The following is a 24,922-nucleotide window of genomic DNA, read 5'->3' as shown; positions in this document are numbered from 1 at the left end:
CACAGCAGTGCTAAGCATATCTGCCACTAGAATGCAGAAGATTGCCTCTTTTAAAGGAACTGAAAACTTGAATATATTAGCAGAGCAGGTTCCTTTGTCCCTTGTGGTTCATAGTAGTTTAGAGGTCTGTTCATTATTCTACAGGATGTGCTAGCATTCAAAATAGGAAGTCTCTTGCCTACTCTTGTTGCATTTTGAGTCATGTAATACATATGCTGTGGGTGTCTGGGAATAAAGAGTTTATTTTAGCTTTATCCACCTCTCATTCTCTTCTCTCTCTGTAACAGCTGAATAATAGCCACGTCAGATAGCAGCAAATGTTGATAACCAAAAAAATTCAGTCAAATTTAGCTATTGCAGCGATCAGGAGAAGAAAATCATTGCATTGTATGGCTGCTCTGGTGATACCCATAAACAGGAATTGGATTGGAACATTAATAACCAAGTTAAGTTAGAAAATCCTCTTTAGAAAAGTGGAGCAATGCAGGAACTAATCAGACTATCTATGATGTTGGATCCTGAGGCAGCTAACTGATCTTTATTTTTAAAATTACTTTTGTAACATCTTGTTTTTCTCATAGGCTCGGTTCCTGTTATCAAAAGTGAACCCCTCACAGACGCACAATAACCTCTATGCCTGGGGACAGGTAAGTTATGGAGACCTATTTGTGTTTGAGGAAGAAACGAAACATATACATTCTCCTCTCCCATTCTGTTTCCTTTCTGTTTACATGTTGTTAGGGTGATGAGCAATAGCTTGCTTTATTCCCGTGGGATGTGTTACATCCATCCTTCTGCCCTCTGGCTAGCAGCTTTCACAAATGTTCATTTTTTGAAGCCTAAAAATCTGTAATGCTTTGTGGTGGGAGAAACAAAAGTTATTTCCCTGTCACAGTGGAGCTGACAATAACATTGCTGGTTGGTGGCTGCAGTAGTCGTATTTTGAAGCGAAAAATGTGCAGCCATCAAAGAGCTAGACTTTTCTTTAGCACCTCAGTGTGTACATCATTTTGTTCCTTTATGGTCACCATCAATTAATTAGAATGGAACAGCTAAATTATATTGGCAGGGAACAACTAAATAAAAGCAATTGGGATACTCAGGAAATTTTCAAAACTGGGTTTCTGAAGTGAAGCTCCTACGTTATTTAAGCTTGTTAATAAAAGCAGTCTGATTGTTAGCAGTGCAGAGCACCCACAGCTCCTATTGACATGAATGCAAGCTGAAAGCCCTCAGCAGCTCTGAGAAACAGGCTTTTAAGACTTAGGATATACCATGAAAGTTCCAGGCAGTCAGCTACAAAAACTTTCGTCCACTATTTTTCTAGATTGCAGCTGGCATATTTTGGTACTATAGACTAAAAATAATAGTAAAATCTCCAGGTGCAATTATAACTTAGTGAGAATATGGCATACTGTGTCCAGTTCTGGGTGCCACACTTTAACAAGGATGTGGTAAAGCTTGAGAGAGTCCAGAGAAGAGCCACCTGTATGATCAGAGACTTGCACAGCAAGTCATATGAGGAAAGGCTGAGGGATCTGGGACTCTTCAGCCTGAAAAAAAGAAGGCTGAGCGGGGACTTGGTAGCAGCTTACTGCTACATCAAGACATACGTCAAGGGCTCAGTGAACAATTGTTCACCAGGGCACCCTTGGGGAAAACTAGGGGTAATGGTTACAAACTCCTGGAAGACTGTTTTAGGCTCAACATCAGGAAAAAACTACTTCACAATTAGGGTGCCCAGACTGTGGAATAAGCTCCCTCCAGAGGTGATGCAATGACCTACCCTGGAAATCTTCAAGGGGAGACTGGATGGTCACCTTGCTGGGGTCACTTGAACCCAATTGTCTTTCCTCCTTGGTGCAGGGGCTGGACCTGATGATCTGCCGAGGTCCCTTTCAGCCTTACAATCTATGAATGGTTGCTTGATTTTTGGGGGTCTTATTCTGTCCTTCCTTTTTTATTTTTTTGTTGCATCTTTGGGGCAGGGATACAAATTATGTTTCATAAATAATAAAATCTCTTTCAATAGTATAGAATTACTTGCAAGACCAGAATAAATGGAGTTTTGTTGGTACTATTGTTGTGTGGCTACACACACACACACACACACACACACACTCTCTCTCTCTCTCTCTCTCTCTCTCTCACTGGAATTTGTGTGGCTACACACGCACACACTCTCTCTCTCTGGCTAGAATATGCATATGGTTGATTAGCATTGGGCACAGAAACCTAATTTTCTTTCAGAATGACCCTTCTACCCCTATTCGTTTTTTTCTCATCACACATTTATTTCTATTATTGCAGGAATCGGGGTCTCCAATCCTAACGGATGATGTTAGTCTCCAGGTATTCATGGACCATCTGAAAAAATTGGCAGTGTCAAGTGCAGCATGACCTGGATCATAACAAGGACATAAAAAGGAAAGAATTAATGGGATCATACTGATAATTCAATAGATGTGGGAAAATGTATTACCTGTATTTTCTCACATATAACACATGATTTCCTCTAAATGTAGCCCCCCATAATTGGGGTGCATATATTAAGCAGGGAAGCTGTTTTTCTGCCTGGGATAGAAGCACCCTACTTTAAATCCTGCTCCACAGTGCAGCATCATGACTATTCAGGCAGCTGAAGAATTCATTTGATTTAATGGTCCATTGTTTTTTGCTCCACAGGTGTTAACAGTTGTCTCCTTTTTTAATGGTCTTTATGGTCTTGCTAAGAAAAGTCAAACTGACCTTTCTTAGGGCAATTTTATAGTCTACTAGCTGATCCCATTAGCCCAAGGAGGAAAAAAAGGGTAAAAGTCACCTGAAGACTGGGTTCTTCCCCTGGGCTATGCAGTCATATAACTGGAAAAATCCATTTTTCTTCATTCTGCCTTTCAAAAACAGGGTATATATTATATTTTGGGCCATGTTGTATGTAAGCAAATACAGTACATTCCTTTTCTTCTTCGTAGGCCACAGCTTTCAACTATTTCATGAAACAAATACTGGAGGGGAGCTTTGTACTGAATCCTTTTAGATGTTAATTTATTTGTATTCCATTTGTCTGTGTTCTTTCTGATCTACATTTTTCATACATTGTAACTTCAACTCCAGGATGTTTTAGCTTATAGAAAACTTAATACAGCTTTTCACTTAATTGTAACAAAATGTATTAAAACTATTCTCTTTTAGCAACTCTTTTGGATAAAGGAAACTATATTGATGAAAGATAAAATTAGTTAAGGCAAGCATTAATATTTAGTGCCATACCGAACCTGACTCTCAGAGGGAATTAAATCAGTCTTCTAGTTCTTCCAGTAAATTTTCAAAAGTAAACTAGAGTTGTGCATTCAAGTTATTGAAAAGAGAGAGAATTTCAGTTCCTATTGCCCAAGCAATTTCATTAGTGATTCTGGATCTCTAAGCACTGAGAATCACAGAATGCTTTCCAACAGAAGGTGGGTGCAAAAATGCCTACCATTTTGGTATGCATTTGGGGGAGAAGGGATGTGCATGCTTGTGGGAACACACCCAGCGTGTGCATGTGTTTCCCTGGGGACAAACAGAAGTGTCATATATTGCGCCATCGCTACTTTTCCTCAGGCATGCCCCTGTATGCGTGTTGTGGTGAGCTGCAAATTGCACCAAGTGGGGCAGGGGAAGCTGGAGCCAGCATCTGCATTGGCCCCAGCAGCCTTGCCTGGGGTCCCCTTGGGGCTGCAACAGCAGTGATCCAGGTGCACAGCCTGGCTGGTAGCTGGAGTGTGGCTCTGGCTGGCCAGGCTCTAGTTTTGCAGGGTGTATGCTGCAGCCACATGCTCCCCACCCCTTGTTTTTAGATACTGGGACTTCCTGGTATTCGATTTCGCCCTTCTGCTGCAAACATGGATTTGCAGTGCCTCAGGAGGCTTTGAGGTGCTGCAAACTACACGTTCCTGTTCCTGGGGATGCAGCCATTACAGGTTTCAAGTTAAATTTGGCCCTAGTGTGGAGAATTTACTCTCCACCACATCAAAATTGCACATGATCTACCTTCCTTCTTTGCTTGAGATCTAAAGATGACTCATTACTTCATCATACAAAAAGACTCACACCTGCTACTCTCAACTACCAAAGTCATGTTGATTCAAAGCATAGGGGCTGTCTAAATTGCTTTTAATTTCAGCCCCGATTTTCATCTAAATAGATTTGTGTACACATCTTCTCTTACAGTTAGGCTCACACACTGTATTGTAGCGGAGACCAACGTTTTTGCCAAGTGTATCATAAATTAGTTCCACATCCTTCCTGAGAGTCGCTCGAATCCCTTTCTCCTGCCTGACTGGCTGCCTTACTTTATGCCTGATCTGCTGCTCTGTTGTTCTGTTCCCTGCCCTGTCTGCCACTTTGCTGCCTGTCCCCTTCCTAGTCTACCACACACATGGGTTGATCTGCTTTACTGCATGTAAGCCTTCTGTTAGAGAGCAAAAATTCTTGTTCATGATACAATAAAAAGTCCTTAGACTTATAACTGTATCAATGCTGTCTGTGGTTTTGGAGCTCTACTCCTCAAAATAGTTGAAGTGAGGCAAGAATGTTCCTATAACCAAATTTTAAACCTTAGTTGTGGTAAATATAAAAATACTCTGTACAACTAGCTTCTGATATATAACATCTCATTTTAACTCGAGTCACCCTCTTGCAATGCAGTCTGAAGAATGACTATAAGAGCAGCATGTACGCCCAGGCTTTTTTTTAAGATTACATGGTTAATCTTCTGCGTAAAAACATCATTTTCCCCCATTCTTGCAGAGTCACCATGAACCTTTGCAGTTGAACTGGGCTCTATTCATTTTTCTCAACTGCTACTGCCGTGAGTCTGCAGGCCAAAATAAGCTCTCAGCTATAGCACTAACCCAGTTGCCATCACTACTACCCTGTTATCTATAGTAGGAGTTCTCAACCTTTTTTTCCCCAAGGCCCCTCTGTGGAGCTGCCATTGCTCCCTGCACAGGAGAGAAATGGCCTGGCTCCCCAGCCCTGCCTGCATGGCCCTGGGTGCAGCAGGCAGGGCTTGGCAGTGAAATATCCTGGGACCCCACTCACCCGAGCAGTAGCAGCATAGAGCTTTGCTTACCTGCAGTGTCACCCACAAGATGGAGGGTGTGGGGTGGGCCTACTCCTGCCTCCTCCTCAGGGCTTGCCTTAGTCCCAGGGGAGCCAAAGTGGCTCCTCCCCATGCCAGGCTGGGTAAGCTCCCCAGAAGCCTGCTTGTGGCCCCCAGGGGGGCTGCAAACCCTTGGTTGAGAACCACTGACCTACAGTATACCTAGACAACTTTATTTACATTTTAAATAAAGGGTAGGGGTGGGTGTTTTTCTTTCCACATGAACCTGCATATTTATCTTTATGCAGAGTGCTTTACAATGTGGCCTATTCCTTCCCATCTGTAAAGAAGCTTGTATGCTGCTGTGAACAATACCTAAGTATCTTTTTCATATAGTCCTTCCTGGTGCTGTTGCCTGGTCTAGACATACTTTTTAATTTGTCTTTTAATGTAGACTCTGTTCCTTTGTTTCATTTTATTGCTGCTTTCTGGAGAAGCTCCCCAAGTTGCTTGCTGTTTACCCATACCAGGTTATTTCAGGGCATAAAGGTCTTGCACACCAGGCCTTTTGGATTTGAATCTGGGTTGTGATTCTTCAGAAATTGCAGGACTGTATATGTCCACAGAGTAACATGGCTGTCCCTTGATCAGTTTCTATGTGTTGGCATCAGCATCCTCATGAGAGGCCAAGAATGGAGATCTACCACAGGCAGAGAAATGCCATTTAGGTTGAGGGCACTCGACCTAAATCAGTGATTACTGTAGGGCTGGTCTGGGCACAATCACCAGGGGTTAATCATAAAAAACGAACAAACAAGAACAACTTATAAAAGAGCTGGGCTGTTTGTTTGCCTACAGTACCTATATTTCTGCTTACTTCTGTCGAGGACTTTCAACCTTCAGACATGGAATGGAAACTCCTCCCTACCCTGCATCCATAGGTATCACCCCTGTTATAACAGATGATGAAACAGAGGCTGTGCAGGCCAAGTCTTTGGCTAAGGTGGTGTTAAAGGTCAGAGAAGTAGGGCTGGAAGGGCCCTCCATAGGCCATCTAAGTCCAGCCCCCTGCCTCAGGCAAGATCATCAATACCCAAACCATCCTATGCAATCCGTAACCAAAACTCTCTATATAAAGACAACCGTCAATCCTGATACAAGACAGACCTGACACCCTACCCTGCCTGGGGTAAAGCAGTGGAACCACAGCAGCCAGTGCCCTGCTTCTATGAAATGCTATCAATATACACTCAGGAGATCCCAGTTAGATGGCCATAAGCACTTACTACAGAGGAAGGCAAAAACCCCACAGCCTTGCCCATAGGGTAAAATCTCCACCTGACCCCAAATATGGAGAGCGATCTGACCCCGAGTGGACAGGCAAGCCCCTCTCACCAGGAACCTCTGGCTTCGGTCCCAGCAGGAGCACTGGGCCACCCTGAAGTCCCCAGCTTTGGCTGCAGCCAACACCCGGTGCCTCTGAGAAAGGGCGCGTGACCCGAAGCTTTCAAATAACCCTAACCCTAGCCCGCACAGAGCCTAACCGCGGCGGGACAGGGCCAGGCCTCCTGGCTGCGTATCGCCCACAACGCGCATGCACGGGACAGCGGGGCCCCCTCCCTTCCTACCCCGGAAGTCTTTCCGCGTTTCCTCGCCTCGAATTGGCTGCACTGCTCGGCCAGTAGGCTCTGCCGTTGTTGGTGAGTGGGCGCTGGGGGCCGAAGGCAAGATGAACAAGGCTAAAGCTGAGCTGTGGAGAAAACGCTTTGCCATTATGTACGCGCTGAGCTCATGGAGTCTGTTGGGCTACGCCCTCTACTACTACCGCGTCGACAACTTGCCCCAGAGGAAGCCTAACGGTATGGACCCCCCCCCTCCATTCTTCCTGTCACGCATGCGCAGCGGAGAGAAGTTTCTTATGTATGGGGGGGTGGGGGGGGGTGTTCCTTTCCCACGCATACGCAATAGGAAGAAAGAACCCCGCCTTCCGCAGCGTTTGCGTAATGGGGGTGGGGCGTTCTGTGCTCATACCTCTCGCGGGCTTCTGGAGACACGTGTGCTAGGCGCGGGGTGGGGAATGGGAATGGGAATGGGGAAGGGCCATAAGGCAGGTGTTCCTCGGTTGTATTTTCCTTTTTAAAAGCTTTTCTGCCTCGCAGCTTTACCATTTGGATAGCAGGCAGAGTCCCTCAGCTGCAGTAAAGGCAAGATCAGGAGTTGGGGCTGGTTGTCGCCTTATCATCATCCTAAGCCACCATTGGCCTAGGTCAGGGCTGCTCAACCTCTAGCCCACTGGCCCAGTGTGGCCTGCAGAGCCTTGGTATCCTCCATGGGTCAGCAAATTTGGCAGTGAGGAGCAATGGAAGGGCTACGTGGCTGGATCCAGCTTTGCCTGGGCCATGCAGGATTAGGGCCAGGCCCTGTTCCTGGCCCAATCCTCCCCATCTCTAACACGTGTCCAGATTGGGGTTGCTGTGCCCTGTCCCTCTCCCACATAGACAGATGGGTTGTACACTCCCTGCAGCCAGCTCGGGTCCCACTGACTGCTTCCAGTCTGTGAAAGGACTTGGTGCTACCCATCTGATCTGCAGGGTGAAAAGGTTGGGCACCACTGGTCTAGGTCTGTATAAACAGCCACCTCAGTAGCTAGCCCAAGCAAAACTCAACGGAGAATGGTAGCTCTGACAAGGCAATAAGGAGAATTGTGTATGCTGCTAGTTTAGGGCTTTGGAGGTGAGAGTGCTGGGGACAAGAGAGTGGCCTTGTGAAAATGAATGCTGCTTTACTTCCTTGACTAGGGAAACCTGTACGCAAATTTGCTCAGGTCCCTGGGTTATGCTGCAGTGTAAATGTGTTACGATTCATCCATTTCCCAATGTTGGGATGTATGAGGGTTTTAGAAATGAGTAGCAATTTTGAAATAAAACTGTTTTGTGTGTAATGATCATTAACTAGTCCAAGTCTTCATTGTTTCTTTACATAGTTGTAAACGCTGGGTGTGTTTGACAGTAGCCACCATTAGTATTCCTCAATGCGCACAAAATGGGTTTTATTTTAAACATACCATTACATTTCTGAAACACCCTTGTAGATAACCACAAAAACTGAATAGAAATGTAGCTACTTGGATATTCTGATAATATGAGCAATGATGTAATGGAAAATGTATGGGTGGAACTTTCTCACTATAAAGGATTGACTTGTTTTTGGGGGGGGTTGTTTTTTTTTTTTTTTAACTCCACCAGGTCCGGACACCAAGCAAGAAGTACATCATTATAAAAACTAGCTGGGCTTTCACGTAGTAAGAACAGTGGACTATAAACAAGGACCTGAACGTTTTCCGTATTTGAAAGCATCCTTTAACGTTACTGATGACTCTGACCCAGAGAAGTAATGGATTCTAGCTGAAGAACAGATTTTGCCCCCATTTGCTGTTAAAGTCAAGAGCTTCACATCTCAAATAACAATGGATAATTTAAATATGGCACATCTCTTCAACTCCACTTAAACCATTGTCTGAGAATGTCTCTGTAAATATTAATGTGATTACATAGGAAGTTTCTAAACTAGTTTTGATTTTAATGAATTTACATGTCACATTGCATCTAGTAGAGAAACCTTTTCACTATTATGATTAGGCCTGGGTGTAGCAGGAGTAGCAGTTTGGAGGTAGTTGCCTTACAGAATTATAGCACCTGATATGGAAATTGGAGAATGGGGAAAAAAGTAGTACGATTGCCATAATTAGGCAAATATTCTTGATTGCTTTTTTTTCAGGAAACAAGCCATTAACCTGTCTTAAATACTGTAGGGGCATAAACCAGAGAATATTAAAAACATGAGGTCTTGAGATGTTTTGTGCTTACCCAGCTAGTCCTATAATTCAAAGCCTAAACTCATGTTAGCTCTGATGCTGACCCAGAATTACTGCTTTTTATTGCAAATAGGTATTGCTTAAAATAAAATAGTACTTTTTAGTAAAATAGTACTTTTCCTGAAAAAGCCATGACTTGATCTGTATTTCATATGTGGCATAAAACAAACAAAAAAAGAATAGCAACATGTTTAGGGAAAGAAAGGCCTTCAAAAGGCGTTACAAAGACTAGCAAGTAGTTGAAGATTTCCATAGCACATAAGGCTTATTCACAATCACCATCAGCTTCTTTCATGTAACTGCAGGTAAGAGAACTCCATGAATGTATTATATTTCAGAGTAAACAAAAACAATGCATTTACTCCTTGCTGCTTTGTGAAAAGGTGAATGATGAAGAGTAAATGAAGACTTGAGAGGGAAAACTTATTAAAAAAACATAGCCTATATGTAATAAAAAGCATTTCTGGAGCTCAGCTTTTCAAATGGAGGTTTGTATTTCAAGAAACGAGTAAACCTTGGTACGAAATAACCACATAGAGGACACTGGTCCTTCTATTTGGTTTGCTAATGAAATGGCTCATCTCTTTTCACAGAACTGACCAGATCAAGCAAGTCAAGGCTTTATTCACCTTTCTGCTGTTTTAGGATGGACAGAATCAACTTGAAATGCAGTCATTTAGAGGGGGAAAAAAATGACAAGTGGTTTCAGACACAACATTTGACCCTAGATTCCACTGCCAGATTTTGTGCTTTGATACTTTATCCTCTCCACATTTTTGTAACTCTTTAGTACATAATTGCTATCAAAAGCAAATAAGGAAATTGGCGACATACAAAGTGCTGTCAAAAACACACGCCTAAAAATATTTTTCAGATAGATGTGATTAAACGTGATGTGTTGGCAAAACTTTATGAAGGATTTCCCTCAAACTTTTTATCCCTCTGTGAATGTTAGATGTGAATGCTCTGTGGAAAAGTTACTTCCTGCCTTCTGAAGACACACAATCCATTAGTTCCATGCTGTTTGTCAGGCCTTGCCCCTGTACTCTAAGAACATCTTCTTGCTAGTCTGATACATTTCACTTTCCAGGATTTTGTACTCCCACCATCTCATTCTCTACTTAGAGTTGTACTTAGAAACCTATCTTTCAAGTGACCCATCTGCCACCAGGGTCTGTGCCTGGGCAAAAAAATAGGTAAGTCTTTTCTCATGGTAGTCTGAGGTCAGCTGAAGAATGAGCCTTTGTTTTTAGGGTAGGCAGATCTCTCATGGGGGATGAAAAATCAGGTTTAATCGAGGCTGATGTGGGTTGTTAGAATAGGTAGGTAAGCCTACAGCCCAAAGGAAAGTGACAACAAAATTACTATTTTCAGAACTCTATGGCAAAAATGGCCAACTCTGCAGTACTGGTTGAAGAATTATGTTTTGTGGACTATTCAGGGGTAGTAGTATAGTGTTATACATAAAGCCCAGTTTAATACTGGAGCCAGAGTGTTAATGAAAAAGAGAAATCACAAAGATAAAGGTGGGGTTTCACCTGTTGGTTTGTACTTCATATACACTAACCAGTACTGGGGCACTACCAATCTTTCTGCCAATTGTCCAAGTGTGGCCTACCGCTCTTAGGCCTGAGACTCTTAAGATTTTCTTTATGCTCATGAAACAAATTCTCCTACCAGTTTTTAGATTTGAACATCTTGGTTTCACTTTAAAGAATGATCATACTTTGTAGCTTGAGCCAAGTGTTTTGTTTCTGTTTAGTACACATCCTATATGATACAAACTGAAGGCAAAATTATGTATACTTCCTAAGCACAGATAACAAGATGAACTGTGTCACAAGTTGCATGCTAAAGAAAAAGCAGTTAAAAGTACTGATTTTACCTGTGTATTTTCTTATTTTCAAATGTTATTTACCTTGTTCATGTATTCCCTCAGAGACTTTCTTGAATCTAGTCAGATTTTAAAGTATCTGTTACCTGAATGATGTTTCCCAATGAGGTCTGCCTATTATAAACCAGTCTCACAAATAGGGGCAATAATTATCCTCTTTTTTTTTTTAAATAATGCCACTTGCAAATTAGGCTCCAAGTCACAGGTCAGCTGACCAACTTCCAGGCAAATTCAGAGCCAGAAATCACAGTGCTCTATGCTTTGCCAAATCAGATGGTAAACAGTGTAGTACTCATTGTTAAGAAAAAAGAAAAGAAGTCCTGTGCACTAACGAAAGAAACCAAATAGGAAAACTTCCCCCTAAATTTCTGAGTTAGTCTGAATAGATCTGCTACTGTGAGACAAGCAGCCCCAGAACCTCAGGCAGCCTGACTGGCAAGGATACCCAGCTCGGGGGGACTGGAGGAAAAGCAGTCCCAAGGAAGGGTGGAGAATGACAAGACAGTATCTTGTAACCAGATATTGCATTTTGATCTGCTGCTTCTTTGTGAACTAGGACTTGTGGGAAGGGAGGTGTTGCCAAACCAAAACTCTCATTAATGTATATGCTCCTCTCCATACAACCATGCTCTATATAGCTGTGGTTTACCTACCTGTGCATTAATCATGTAGGCTCAGGAGGATGGTTAGCAACCAGTCTCCTCATGCTGGCAAGAGCTAGGGGAGCACCTGCTTTGACAGTGGGCACCAGGGGAGTGGCGTCAAAGAAGAGGCTCACTACAGACAGGCTGCAGGAGGCGGCCCTGCCGGAGCTGGGGATGTGTGCGCGCAGCACCAGGGCTTGGACCCCACCAAGGAGAAGAAACTGCTAGAACCATCCCTAGTGGGTCCAGCCCCGTGTGCTCACATGGCAGAGGGGTTAGGTCTCACCACCCCTCTTGGGGGCAGCCGGAGCGGCGCAGCTCCAGTCTCTGCAGAGGGACTGATCCCCCTATAGGGGCAGCCCGGTCTCTGCAGGGCAGCTGATCCCGCCTCTAGGGGCAGCCGCTCCCCCCAGAGGTGCGCCCCGGTCTGCAGCGGGACTGGACCCCTGGCCGGAGCGCCCGGCGCCGCCGCCCTCCTCCGCTGCCGCGGCCCGGCCCGGCCCCGCCGCTGCCCGCAGAGGGCGCCCGCCCCCGGGAAGCCGCCGCCGCCTCCCGCAGCCGCCGGGCCTGGCTCCGCGGCGCAGCACCATGAAGGCGATCATCCAGCGGGTCGGCCAGGCCAGCGTGACAGGTCAGTGCCGCCGCACCTGCCTCCCCGGGCTGCCCGGCCTGCTCCTGCCCTGGGCTCGCCCCTCCGCCCCGCCTGGCTTGTACCCCGTGGTCAGGTTGGTGTGGGAGGGGGCTGCTTTCCTGCGTGGCCCGGGCCTGGCCCGCTCCTGGGGAGCCCTCCAGCAGGCATCAACAGCTTCTGTTGCGGCAGGATGTTGGCTCTGGTCCCCCTGCTTTATTGTTTGCAGACTATTATTATTTTATTTTATTTTTAGAAAACTCTTTGTATCCCAGATCAAATTAGCCAGATCGGTTCCGGATCCTCTCGACTGAGCAACGCTCGGTTGTTCAAACACCATAGGTGGTACTGCAGCCGGCCAGTATCCTCCTCCACCCCACACTTTTCAGCCGGGGGCTTCAGATACTCCCAAATCCATCAATGGGCATCCTACGTGCAGGCCCGAGCCTGTGGGCTTGGGGTTCGGATGCCCCCGAGTCACTTGCCCTTAACCAAAGGCCACAAGAGCAAGGTGGTTTGCAGATAAGGGTGTTAAGTCTTGTGTTGTGTCAGGGCTGACTGTAGTTTAGCTAAGAGGTTAGAGGATGGGTTTGTATGGAATGAGTGAGATAGGGATGGTGAGATGGAGGGTGTGGGGTGGGCCTACTCCTGCCTCCTCCTCAGGGCTTGCCTTAGTCCCAGGGGAGCCAAAGTGGCTCCTCCCCATGCCAGGCTGGGTAAGCTCCCCAGAAGCCTGCTTGTGGCCCCCAGGGGGGCTGCAAACCCTTGGTTGAGAACCACTGACCTACAGTATACCTAGACAACTTTATTTACATTTTAAATAAAGGGTAGGGGTGGGTGTTTTTCTTTCCACATGAACCTGCATATTTATCTTTATGCAGAGTGCTTTACAATGTGGCCTATTCCTTCCCATCTGTAAAGAAGCTTGTATGCTGCTGTGAACAATACCTAAGTATCTTTTTCATATAGTCCTTCCTGGTGCTGTTGCCTGGTCTAGACATACTTTTTAATTTGTCTTTTAATGTAGACTCTGTTCCTTTGTTTCATTTTATTGCTGCTTTCTGGAGAAGCTCCCCAAGTTGCTTGCTGTTTACCCATACCAGGTTATTTCAGGGCATAAAGGTCTTGCACACCAGGCCTTTTGGATTTGAATCTGGGTTGTGATTCTTCAGAAATTGCAGGACTGTATATGTCCACAGAGTAACATGGCTGTCCCTTGATCAGTTTCTATGTGTTGGCATCAGCATCCTCATGAGAGGCCAAGAATGGAGATCTACCACAGGCAGAGAAATGCCATTTAGGTTGAGGGCACTCGACCTAAATCAGTGATTACTGTAGGGCTGGTCTGGGCACAATCACCAGGGGTTAATCATAAAAAACGAACAAACAAGAACAACTTATAAAAGAGCTGGGCTGTTTGTTTGCCTACAGTACCTATATTTCTGCTTACTTCTGTCGAGGACTTTCAACCTTCAGACATGGAATGGAAACTCCTCCCTACCCTGCATCCATAGGTATCACCCCTGTTATAACAGATGATGAAACAGAGGCTGTGCAGGCCAAGTCTTTGGCTAAGGTGGTGTTAAAGGTCAGAGAAGTAGGGCTGGAAGGGCCCTCCATAGGCCATCTAAGTCCAGCCCCCTGCCTCAGGCAAGATCATCAATACCCAAACCATCCTATGCAATCCGTAACCAAAACTCTCTATATAAAGACAACCGTCAATCCTGATACAAGACAGACCTGACACCCTACCCTGCCTGGGGTAAAGCAGTGGAACCACAGCAGCCAGTGCCCTGCTTCTATGAAATGCTATCAATATACACTCAGGAGATCCCAGTTAGATGGCCATAAGCACTTACTACAGAGGAAGGCAAAAACCCCACAGCCTTGCCCATAGGGTAAAATCTCCACCTGACCCCAAATATGGAGAGCGATCTGACCCCGAGTGGACAGGCAAGCCCCTCTCACCAGGAACCTCTGGCTTCGGTCCCAGCAGGAGCACTGGGCCACCCTGAAGTCCCCAGCTTTGGCTGCAGCCAACACCCGGTGCCTCTGAGAAAGGGCGCGTGACCCGAAGCTTTCAAATAACCCTAACCCTAGCCCGCACAGAGCCTAACCGCGGCGGGACAGGGCCAGGCCTCCTGGCTGCGTATCGCCCACAACGCGCATGCACGGGACAGCGGGGCCCCCTCCCTTCCTACCCCGGAAGTCTTTCCGCGTTTCCTCGCCTCGAATTGGCTGCACTGCTCGGCCAGTAGGCTCTGCCGTTGTTGGTGAGTGGGCGCTGGGGGCCGAAGGCAAGATGAACAAGGCTAAAGCTGAGCTGTGGAGAAAACGCTTTGCCATTATGTACGCGCTGAGCTCATGGAGTCTGTTGGGCTACGCCCTCTACTACTACCGCGTCGACAACTTGCCCCAGAGGAAGCCTAACGGTATGGACCCCCCCCCTCCATTCTTCCTGTCACGCATGCGCAGCGGAGAGAAGTTTCTTATGTATGGGGGGGTGGGGGGGGGTGTTCCTTTCCCACGCATACGCAATAGGAAGAAAGAACCCCGCCTTCCGCAGCGTTTGCGTAATGGGGGTGGGGCGTTCTGTGCTCATACCTCTCGCGGGCTTCTGGAGACACGTGTGCTAGGCGCGGGGTGGGGAATGGGAATGGGAATGGGGAAGGGCCATAAGGCAGGTGTTCCTCGGTTGTATTTTCCTTTTTAAAAGCTTTTCTGCCTCGCAGCTTTACCATTTGGATAGCAGGCAGAGTCCCTCAGCTGCAGTAAAGGCAAGATCAGGAGTTGGGGCTGGTTGTCGCCTTATCATCATCCTAAGCCACCATTGGCCTAGGTCAGGGCTGCTCAACCTCTAGCCCACTGGCCCAGTGTGGCCTGCAGAGCCTTGGTATCCTCCATGGGTCAGCAAATTTGGCAGTGAGGAGCAATGGAAGGGCTACGTGGCTGGATCCAGCTTTGCCTGGGCCATGCAGGATTAGGGCCAGGCCCTGTTCCTGGCCCAATCCTCCCCATCTCTAACACGTGTCCAGATTGGGGTTGCTGTGCCCTGTCCCTCTCCCACATAGACAGATGGGTTGTACACTCCCTGCAGCCAGCTCGGGTCCCACTGACTGCTTCCAGTCTGTGAAAGGACTTGGTGCTACCCATCTGATCTGCAGGGTGAAAAGGTTGGGCACCACTGGTCTAGGTCTGTATAAACAGCCACCTCAGTAGCTAGCCCAAGCAAAACTCAACGGAGAATGGTAGCTCTGACAAGGCAATAAGGAGAATTGTGTATGCTGCTAGTTTAGGGCTTTGGAGGTGAGAGTGCTGGGGACAAGAGAGTGGCCTTGTGAAAATGAATGCTGCTTTACTTCCTTGACTAGGGAAACCTGTACGCAAATTTGCTCAGGTCCCTGGGTTATGCTGCAGTGTAAATGTGTTACGATTCATCCATTTCCCAATGTTGGGATGTATGAGGGTTTTAGAAATGAGTAGCAATTTTGAAATAAAACTGTTTTGTGTGTAATGATCATTAACTAGTCCAAGTCTTCATTGTTTCTTTACATAGTTGTAAACGCTGGGTGTGTTTGACAGTAGCCACCATTAGTATTCCTCAATGCGCACAAAATGGGTTTTATTTTAAACATACCATTACATTTCTGAAACACCCTTGTAGATAACCACAAAAACTGAATAGAAATGTAGCTACTTGGATATTCTGATAATATGAGCAATGATGTAATGGAAAATGTATGGGTGGAACTTTCTCACTATAAAGGATTGACTTGTTTTTGGGGGGGGTTGTTTTTTTTTTTTTTTAACTCCACCAGGTCCGGACACCAAGCAAGAAGTACATCATTATAAAAACTAGCTGGGCTTTCACGTAGTAAGAACAGTGGACTATAAACAAGGACCTGAACGTTTTCCGTATTTGAAAGCATCCTTTAACGTTACTGATGACTCTGACCCAGAGAAGTAATGGATTCTAGCTGAAGAACAGATTTTGCCCCCATTTGCTGTTAAAGTCAAGAGCTTCACATCTCAAATAACAATGGATAATTTAAATATGGCACATCTCTTCAACTCCACTTAAACCATTGTCTGAGAATGTCTCTGTAAATATTAATGTGATTACATAGGAAGTTTCTAAACTAGTTTTGATTTTAATGAATTTACATGTCACATTGCATCTAGTAGAGAAACCTTTTCACTATTATGATTAGGCCTGGGTGTAGCAGGAGTAGCAGTTTGGAGGTAGTTGCCTTACAGAATTATAGCACCTGATATGGAAATTGGAGAATGGGGAAAAAAGTAGTACGATTGCCATAATTAGGCAAATATTCTTGATTGCTTTTTTTTCAGGAAACAAGCCATTAACCTGTCTTAAATACTGTAGGGGCATAAACCAGAGAATATTAAAAACATGAGGTCTTGAGATGTTTTGTGCTTACCCAGCTAGTCCTATAATTCAAAGCCTAAACTCATGTTAGCTCTGATGCTGACCCAGAATTACTGCTTTTTATTGCAAATAGGTATTGCTTAAAATAAAATAGTACTTTTTAGTAAAATAGTACTTTTCCTGAAAAAGCCATGACTTGATCTGTATTTCATATGTGGCATAAAACAAACAAAAAAAGAATAGCAACATGTTTAGGGAAAGAAAGGCCTTCAAAAGGCGTTACAAAGACTAGCAAGTAGTTGAAGATTTCCATAGCACATAAGGCTTATTCACAATCACCATCAGCTTCTTTCATGTAACTGCAGGTAAGAGAACTCCATGAATGTATTATATTTCAGAGTAAACAAAAACAATGCATTTACTCCTTGCTGCTTTGTGAAAAGGTGAATGATGAAGAGTAAATGAAGACTTGAGAGGGAAAACTTATTAAAAAAACATAGCCTATATGTAATAAAAAGCATTTCTGGAGCTCAGCTTTTCAAATGGAGGTTTGTATTTCAAGAAACGAGTAAACCTTGGTACGAAATAACCACATAGAGGACACTGGTCCTTCTATTTGGTTTGCTAATGAAATGGCTCATCTCTTTTCACAGAACTGACCAGATCAAGCAAGTCAAGGCTTTATTCACCTTTCTGCTGTTTTAGGATGGACAGAATCAACTTGAAATGCAGTCATTTAGAGGGGGAAAAAAATGACAAGTGGTTTCAGACACAACATTTGACCCTAGATTCCACTGCCAGATTTTGTGCTTTGATACTTTATCCTCTCCACATTTTTGTAACTCTTTAGTACATAATTGCTATCAAAAGCAAATAAGGAAATTGGCGACATACAAAGTGCTGTCAAAAACACACGCCTAAAAATATTTTTCAGATAGATGTGATTAAACGTGATGTGTTGGCAAAACTTTATGAAGGATTTCCCTCAAACTTTTTATCCCTCTGTGAATGTTAGATGTGAATGCTCTGTGGAAAAGTTACTTCCTGCCTTCTGAAGACACACAATCCATTAGTTCCATGCTGTTTGTCAGGCCTTGCCCCTGTACTCTAAGAACATCTTCTTGCTAGTCTGATACATTTCACTTTCCAGGATTTTGTACTCCCACCATCTCATTCTCTACTTAGAGTTGTACTTAGAAACCTATCTTTCAAGTGACCCATCTGCCACCAGGGTCTGTGCCTGGGCAAAAAAATAGGTAAGTCTTTTCTCATGGTAGTCTGAGGTCAGCTGAAGAATGAGCCTTTGTTTTTAGGGTAGGCAGATCTCTCATGGGGGATGAAAAATCAGGTTTAATCGAGGCTGATGTGGGTTGTTAGAATAGGTAGGTAAGCCTACAGCCCAAAGGAAAGTGACAACAAAATTACTATTTTCAGAACTCTATGGCAAAAATGGCCAACTCTGCAGTACTGGTTGAAGAATTATGTTTTGTGGACTATTCAGGGGTAGTAGTATAGTGTTATACATAAAGCCCAGTTTAATACTGGAGCCAGAGTGTTAATGAAAAAGAGAAATCACAAAGATAAAGGTGGGGTTTCACCTGTTGGTTTGTACTTCATATACACTAACCAGTACTGGGGCACTACCAATCTTTCTGCCAATTGTCCAAGTGTGGCCTACCGCTCTTAGGCCTGAGACTCTTAAGATTTTCTTTATGCTCATGAAACAAATTCTCCTACCAGTTTTTAGATTTGAACATCTTGGTTTCACTTTAAAGAATGATCATACTTTGTAGCTTGAGCCAAGTGTTTTGTTTCTGTTTAGTACACATCCTATATGATACAAACTGAAGGCAAAATTATGTATACTTCCTAAGCACAGATAACAAGATGAACTGTGTCACAAGTTGCATGCTAAAGAAAAAGCAGTTAAAAGTACTGATTTTACCTGTGTATTTTCTTATTTTCAAATGTTATTTACCTTGTTCATGTATTCCCTCAGAGACTTTCTTGAATCTAGTCAGATTTTAAAGTATCTGTTACCTGAATGATGTTTCCCAATGAGGTCTGCCTATTATAAACCAGTCTCACAAATAGGGGCAATAATTATCCTCTTTTTTTTTTTAAATAATGCCACTTGCAAATTAGGCTCCAAGTCACAGGTCAGCTGACCAACTTCCAGGCAAATTCAGAGCCAGAAATCACAGTGCTCTATGCTTTGCCAAATCAGATGGTAAACAGTGTAGTACTCATTGTTAAGAAAAAAGAAAAGAAGTCCTGTGCACTAACGAAAGAAACCAAATAGGAAAACTTCCCCCTAAATTTCTGAGTTAGTCTGAATAGATCTGCTACTGTGAGACAAGCAGCCCCAGAACCTCAGGCAGCCTGACTGGCAAGGATACCCAGCTCGGGGGGACTGGAGGAAAAGCAGTCCCAAGGAAGGGTGGAGAATGACAAGACAGTATCTTGTAACCAGATATTGCATTTTGATCTGCTGCTTCTTTGTGAACTAGGACTTGTGGGAAGGGAGGTGTTGCCAAACCAAAACTCTCATTAATGTATATGCTCCTCTCCATACAACCATGCTCTATATAGCTGTGGTTTACCTACCTGTGCATTAATCATGTAGGCTCAGGAGGATGGTTAGCAACCAGTCTCCTCATGCTGGCAAGAGCTAGGGGAGCACCTGCTTTGACAGTGGGCACCAGGGGAGTGGCGTCAAAGAAGAGGCTCACTACAGACAGGCTGCAGGAGGCGGCCCTGCCGGAGCTGGGGATGTGTGCGCGCAGCACCAGGGCTTGGACCCCACCAAGGAGAAGAAACTGCTAGAACCATCCCTAGTGGGTCCAGCCCCGTGTGCTCACATGGCAGAGGGGTTAGGTCTCACCACCCCTCTTGGGGGCAGCCGGAGCGGCGCAGCTCCAGTCTCTGCAGAGGGACTGATCCCCCTATAGGGGCAGCCCGGTCTCTGCAGGGCAGCTGATCCCGCCTCTAGGGGCAGCCGCTCCCCCCAGAGGTGCGCCCCGGTCTGCAGCGGGACTGGACCCCTGGCCGGAGCGCCCGGCGCCGCCGCCCTCCTCCGCTGCCGCGGCCCGGCCCGGCCCCGCCGCTGCCCGCAGAGGGCGCCCGCCCCCGGGAAGCCGCCGCCGCCTCCCGCAGCCGCCGGGCCTGGCTCCGCGGCGCAGCACCATGAAGGCGATCATCCAGCGGGTCGGCCAGGCCAGCGTGACAGGTCAGTGCCGCCGCACCTGCCTCCCCGGGCTGCCCGGCCTGCTCCTGCCCTGGGCTCGCCCCTCCGCCCCGCCTGGCTTGTACCCCGTGGTCAGGTTGGTGTGGGAGGGGGCTGCTTTCCTGCGTGGCCCGGGCCTGGCCCGCTCCTGGGGAGCCCTCCAGCAGGCATCAACAGCTTCTGTTGCGGCAGGATGTTGGCTCTGGTCCCCCTGCTTTATTGTTTGCAGACTATTATTATTTTATTTTATTTTTAGAAAACTCTTTGTATCCCAGATCAAATTAGCCAGATCGGTTCCGGATCCTCTCGACTGAGCAACGCTCGGTTGTTCAAACACCATAGGTGGTACTGCAGCCGGCCAGTATCCTCCTCCACCCCACACTTTTCAGCCGGGGGCTTCAGATACTCCCAAATCCATCAATGGGCATCCTACGTGCAGGCCCGAGCCTGTGGGCTTGGGGTTCGGATGCCCCCGAGTCACTTGCCCTTAACCAAAGGCCACAAGAGCAAGGTGGTTTGCAGATAAGGGTGTTAAGTCTTGTGTTGTGTCAGGGCTGACTGTAGTTTAGCTAAGAGGTTAGAGGATGGGTTTGTATGGAATGAGTGAGATAGGGATGGTCCTGTCTCAGGCAGGGAGTTGGACTAGAGCAGTGGGTCTCAACCTTTTTTGGACCAGGACCCATTGGCCTGTCCCGACCCAGTGCCCCTCCCTCCTGACCCACTGTCCCCAGGCCCTAGCCCCACCACCCCCCGTCTGTGGGGTAGAGGTGTGTGTGGGGAATGGGGGGCCCCCAAGTAGCTCCTTGCAGACTGGAGCTCTGCCAGCCTCCAAGGGAAAAGCCACAGCTTCCCATGTTTTTCTTCCTTAAAGTTTGTTGGTCCATTTTTAAAGTTTGTTCACAACCCTTTTATGTATCCTTGTGACCCACTTTTGGGTTGCAACCGAGGGGTTGAGAAACGCTGGACTAGATGACCTCTGAGGTCCCTTCCAGTCCCACTTTTCTAGGATTCTGTGAAGGGCCCCACGCCTCGGGCTGGGTCAGCATTGTGCTTCTCGGGGACTTGGCTGCCCAAAACTAAGCCAGGCTCCTTATGGCTTGGCAAAGCCCCAATAGCCACTGCTTGGTGGCCAGAAGAGGCTTAACAAGGCGGGGGGATAGATACTGCAGATGGGGCTGGCTTCTGCCATTTTCATGGAGTCACAGAGACATAGATAGGGCTGGGAGGGAGCTCTGGAGGTCACATAGTGATCCCTGCTCAAGACAGGGTCATCCCCATCTGAACTCTCCCAGACAGGTGGCTTCTTATGCCAGTTGTTTCCCTGGGATGTGCTAGGAATGGCAAGTGTAAGTAGTTAAGAGGTACAGATGTTACATGTGTAAGGTTTAGGCACCTGAGCCGATCTGCAGATCTCAGAGCTGGTTACGGTATAACCCAGTGAGTGTGTCTATACGCGTATTAATGCACTTTTCTTAATGTGTATTAAATTTAGTACCTCCAGGCATTTGTACACATGCTTGCGCTGCAGTGCCAGCGCATGGAGTTGTATAAGCGGTGAAATGTGTCAGCCCTGAGAAAATGGCGACGGCTTTTGAACTAAAACATTGAAAATGGCAACACACTTTTGAACTAAAACGCATCAAAGGTGTTTTAGTTCAAAAGCGTGCCGCTGTCATTTTCTGCATGCTGACGCGCATTTTGCCACTTATACAACTGCATGTGAAACAGCACAGTGTGCATCCAACCCACTGGATCTCTGGTGTGTCGCAGGATGACAAGGTATGTGTATAAATGCCCTCTAATGTGAAGTACTAACAAAATGTGAAGCAGGCTGCCATAATAAGCAGTACTGCAAGCGCATGGTTTTTAAGTGACACTTAATGTGCAGTAGCCTATTTTACTGTGCATTAGCATATTTGTATTTTTTTACATGACACTTGAATGCATGGTAAAATAGGCTACTGCACATTAAAGTGCACATGTAGATGTGCCCTGTGACTCAACCAGGCTGTCTTGAGATCCTTTCAAGGGTGCTGTGGGGTGTCAGGGAATGTTAGTCCCGTTAGGTGTGCAAGCTGGATTCACAAGGTAAATCCAGAGATTTTGAATAGGAATCCATAATATCACAAACTTGCTGACCGTTGTGGTCTTTCTGAGTCATTTGTAACAAAAGAATTGATCCATTATTTTTCTGTAGTCAAAAACAGTGAAAACTAAGACCTGGCATTTTCCAAGGGTTGCTTCCAGTCTAAAAGGTTGAGAACCACTTATATAAGGAATAGGTCACAAATTGGGGCTGGATTGTTAAGCATATTGTATGTTTACCTGCTACGCATGCAAGTGGAGTTTGCATTATACACCTTCCTTAAAAAAATAATAAGAAAAATGCTTATACCTCCACTGGCTGCAAAGAAAACCTTCCAAGCATTAAGCTCTGTTCCCACAGTCTACAGCCAGCTTGCCGTAATGCCTTTGTTGCTGCTCAGAGCTATCCCAAGTTGCTATAGCACAATCACCCTTGATAGACTCAGGGCATCTTTTGATAGATTTGAGCCACTGCTCAAAATATGCCAGTTTTCACTTGATTTTTGACTACAGAAGAATAATAGGGTAATTCTTCTGTTGCAAAGAACTCAGAGCACAACAGGTCAGAATGCTTTTAACACTAAGGGTTCCCACGTGGAAGATCTGGCTTTATCTTTTGAATCATGTTCATACACCTAACAGTGCTAACATTGTGTGGCACCCCACAACACCCCTGAAAGGATCGCAAGGCACCCTTGTTGAGAATCATCGCTGTCACATGAGAAAAGACCAGGATCTTTGCATTGTAGCAGAAAGGGAAGGAAAGACAATCTGTTGGGAATGTTGGAGCAGCTGTAGAGGCAGGCACTAGGACTTCTCCCAGGAGAAGTGTAGAGCCTTCTCTCTGGGGATGTGGGATAGAGCCCTGGCCCGGGGCTTGGGACACTTGGACTCCATTCCCAACTCTGACACTGGCCTGCTGGGTGACACTGAGCTAGTCATTTGACCTTCCTCTGTCATTTTCTCCACTTGTAAAATGGGGGTGATGAGGATAACCTCCTTAGTAAACCTTTGGTACCTATATTGGTGCAAAGAGCTGGTATATTCAGACTCTGCACTTCAGTGAGCCAGGCTGCCTGCCTGTGAGCCTACTGGTTAAGTTTAAAACAACTTTATTGGTATATATGAAACTTCTTAAAGGGCTCCTGTGAAGAACTGATGCTTTTCCTCCAGCTTCACTTTTGCAGTTGACCTGTTCTGTTTGTGACCTGATCATCACCTTTTGTTTGCATACTCTGGAGTGCTGGATTTCTGCCCATCTTTCGTCCGCTTGGTGAATCCTCCTCCGCAAATTAATTGCCTCCAATTTGTTCTTAGTAGTTATTATCTACTGCCTTTCTGTTTTCTGCATATTTACTAACATTGACTACAATACAAGCAAATATTGCTTAATAAATCAGTTCACAACAGCAACAGAACTCCGGATGCATTTTGGATTAATTATTGAACATATTATGTAAACTCAGTTGTTACATAGAAGGGATTGGTCTTCTGTCTCTGGCCGGGAGGTTGGAACTGTTTCATCTAAAAGCAGTCCCTACTGCTGTGACTCTTTGCACTGATCTTATTAGAAAGTGACAACATGCTTAATACATGGTCAGACCGCTGAAGTTGCTGCATAATACAGCAGCTTCTTAAGTAAAGCATCCTGATGTGACCCCAGTACTTACTGGGAATTGGTTTCTGGATGTAATAGAAGTAAAAAACTGAACATTTTCTGTGGTCCTGAATGGTATGGGACCTGCCAATCTGAGGCAAAGGCTGCTGTGTTGGCTAAAATGGCAATGGCCAAGCTGGAGACCCCTTGCTATTGCCTCAAAATATATATCAGGACAAGGTAGTTTCTGAGAGCAGCCGCTAACTCTGCACTTAGCTCCTGCTCAACTCTTATGTGAAATTGTCCAAATCTGTTGACTTCCAAGTGTGCTGTGCAGTCAGTCATGCTTTCCTAGACCCTTTGGTCCAATGCATGCTCAAAGATAGCCAGGATATTGTTCAGGGGTATCTTCCACAGCCATTTATTTTCTGTTTTGTGGGATGCTGCCTATTTTATTCTTTGTCCTGGGACGACCTTATTTTTAACACAAAAGGTGTGTGTCTTGGTGCTTTTTCAGGTATAGAATAAATCCCGTATTCCAAGGTTTGTCCATGATGTATCAACAGAAATGTTTTCAGATCTCCTTAGCATACGAAAATGGGCATACAGGGACTGGCTATTATTTTATACTATAAGAAAATGATGGTTGTGTTATTGCGATGGGTCAGAACTGGCCAGTTTATGTGGGGTTGTGTTCTGTGGAGACTACAAAGGCTATGAGGATCTGAACAGCCAAATCATCAACTGCAAATTGCTTTTTTGCACAGCTGAAACTCCTATAAATTGATTTTTTTAAAAACAAATGTTATTTGGGGGAATTCTTCAGTGAAGCAATGAGGTAAGTGTACCGATTTCAGATACTTGGATAAAATTTTGAAAGGGTTTTATGAGCCAAGTGTATGAATCTTATTGATTTCAATGAAAATTACAGTGCTATAGTTCTATATTGAAAGATTTTGAAACATTGGAGTAGGCATATTGAGCTGCCCAGTTTTCCTTTCACTTAGTAAATCATTTTAATGGGGCTGCTGGTTGTCTCACAAACAAGGACCACCTAATACTGTTTTTTACACCTGTGATGACACTTCTACTAGACAGTATTTGGAAGGCTGGAACAGCAGGTACACTGCTTCCAACTTCACAGCATTGAAAGCTGCTAAAATGACCAGGAAAGTAACTTTTCACTTGCAGACCTTCAGTCCTCTTTCTCAAAACGAGTTGGTGTATCTCAGTGGACATCCTGGAGACAGTGACCTGACCTCTTAAAAAATCAAGTTTAATGACATAACTAAAGAAACTTTGAGAAAGTGTTTGCTATGATGGTTGTACTGGTATGTTACAGAACTGATCCTTGCCTGTGACAGAAAACTGGAGTGTGTGTTCATTTTTACCTTTTTCATTTTTTCTTCCCCAGTGGGTGGAGAACAAATAAGTTCCATTGGACGGGGGATCTGTGTGTTGCTGGGTATTTCTTTGGAGGACACTCAGAGAGAGCTGGAAC

At 45.4% G+C, this 24,922-nt stretch overlaps 1 long non-coding RNA gene across 3 annotated transcripts; it reads left to right on the top strand.

Annotated features, from left to right (window-relative positions):
- The first annotated feature begins 549 nt into the window (after positions 1-549).
- LOC132247116 (uncharacterized) lies at positions 550-24,922 on the top strand. 3 transcript variants are annotated; one of them, XR_009458462.1, is made up of 6 exons: positions 550-647; positions 2,311-6,945; positions 8,332-12,129; positions 14,123-14,558; positions 15,945-19,742; positions 24,836-24,922. It is a non-coding gene; the product is annotated as an uncharacterized LOC132247116 (long non-coding RNA). The 3 variants fall into 3 exon arrangements; XR_009458463.1 differs by having other exon boundaries at positions 14,120-14,558; XR_009458461.1 differs by having other exon boundaries at positions 8,332-14,558.

The sequence above is a fragment of the Alligator mississippiensis genome, unplaced genomic scaffold (genome assembly GCF_030867095.1).
Source record: "Alligator mississippiensis isolate rAllMis1 unplaced genomic scaffold, rAllMis1 scaffold_122, whole genome shotgun sequence".
In the NCBI taxonomy this organism is placed as follows: Eukaryota; Metazoa; Chordata; order Crocodylia; family Alligatoridae; genus Alligator; species Alligator mississippiensis.
Note: the sequence above shows the minus strand (reverse complement) of the source record. Positions and strands in the feature narration are given on the sequence as shown.